This window comes from Nomascus leucogenys, chromosome 5 (assembly GCF_006542625.1).
Source record: "Nomascus leucogenys isolate Asia chromosome 5, Asia_NLE_v1, whole genome shotgun sequence".
Lineage (NCBI taxonomy): Eukaryota > Metazoa > Chordata > Mammalia > Primates > Hylobatidae > Nomascus > Nomascus leucogenys.
The window spans coordinates 21,717-23,306 of NC_044385.1; the positions used below are offsets into that span (position 1 = coordinate 21,717).

A 1,590-nucleotide genomic window follows, 5' to 3' on the forward strand; every position below is an offset into this window, starting at 1 on the left:
TGACTACATATACGGCGCTCATAAACTGTAGTAGAGTCCATTTCAGGTAACTACTCTGCAAAATGAGGATACCAGGTGCATTTTGCCCTTTGTTTAGAGTCAAGTCACAAGTCAAGTCAAGTCACAGCTGACTATAGGAACATTACCCATGGGTTAGCCCTGCTCCAACCAGAAACAGTGTTAAAAAAGAAAAAAAAAAAGTCCTACTTCCCTGACCGGGAATCGAACCCGGGCCGCGGCGGTGAGAGCGCCGAATCCTAACCACTAGACCACCAGGGAAGACATAAGCTACAGCTTAGCAATATCCTATACTAAATAAATATCCTGTGACGTATATCCTATAGTGACATATGATTGGATGCGGTTTCCTCGCAACATTTGGGAAGATGCCGAGAGCGTTTCCCTCCCTTTGGTAGGTAGCCCCCTTGCTGCGGCAGATAGGGAACACCGGGCAGCAAAGTTGAGTAGTTGTAACCTTCTTCCTGCAGAAGACGACAAAATACCAACGGACTCCAGGAAAATTTTGGGATTTCCTAAGGGGAATAAAATACCAATAAAAAAAGTGTGTCAGAAGTGGGATTCGAACCCACGCCTCCATCCGGAGACCAGAACGCCCGTAGGCAAGGCGATTACCTTGAGTCTGGCGCCTTAGACCACTCGGCCATCCTGACACTCAGAAGCGAAGCCCCTCTCACTTACCCTCGTACTTGTGTCCACTGGTGCCAGCCTGCCGCGTCACACCCGCGTTGCGGCCATGGGAATCCTACTGACTGGTCGCGAAGTTTCAGCGCTTCCCGTCCCCCGCCGGAGCTCTGGAGAAAGCCGCGCCTGCAATGCAGCCCGGAGTGGCCGATAGCGCTCTCCCAGGCCGGGAATCGAAGCTAACGACCAGGGGTTAGTGACCGTGCGCCAGCGCCTGGCCCCGCAAATGCAGGACAACGCCTGAGAAAGGCAAAGCACAAGCTACCGCCTCACATTCCGGCCCAAGCTGGGGAAACTGGCAAGCGGTTACTACTTGGAAAGTAGTTGGAAAAACGCTTGCCACAAAGTGACAAATGGATGCTTTTGTTTTTCTTCATTATCATCATTATTATAGCGGCTTTCTGCTTTATTGTGCCTGCGCATACCCTCCCCTCAAGGTCCACCGCTCTTCGTCCACGAAACCACACAGATACGGTTGGCGATAACGGCCGGATCGGGAGGTCCGAGGTCAGAGGGGCCTGATGCGGGCCTCGGCTGAGGTGAGGGAAGTCAGCTGCGTTTACCCAGCAGTTAACGAGTGCTTTAGCGTCCAATGGGAAGGCCCGGGACTCGCATTGCAGAGCAGCTCTGGCAGTGTCCTCCCGGTTGGCTGTGAGGTTGTTACCTGTGAGCCCAGATACCACTCATCCAGGCACTCATTCGTTGAATCCTAACATCGAGTGTCCACTGGGAACACAACGGTAAATAGACAAAGCCCAACTTGGTGAGCTGACTTGCTAGTGAAGGAGATGACCAGCACAATCACATGTACGGAGTGTGAGGAGAAACCAAAAGCAATGAAGTGGTGGAGAAGTTCTATTCTTAGACTGTGCAGTTAAGTAAGGCCTC

The 1,590-nt window shown here is 52.0% G+C and overlaps 2 non-coding genes across 2 annotated transcripts; both read right to left on the minus strand.

The window, feature by feature from the left end:
* Window positions 1-207: 207 nt before the first annotated feature.
* TRNAE-CUC lies at window positions 208-279 on the minus strand. The gene has a single exon. It is a non-coding gene; the product is annotated as a tRNA-Glu (tRNA).
* A 286-nt stretch (window positions 280-565) lies between these two features.
* TRNAL-CAA lies at window positions 566-671 on the minus strand. The gene is made up of 2 exons: window positions 634-671; window positions 566-611 (listed from the first exon to the last, which is right to left on the minus strand). It is a non-coding gene; the product is annotated as a tRNA-Leu (tRNA).
* Between the last annotated feature and the right edge of the window lie 919 nt (window positions 672-1,590).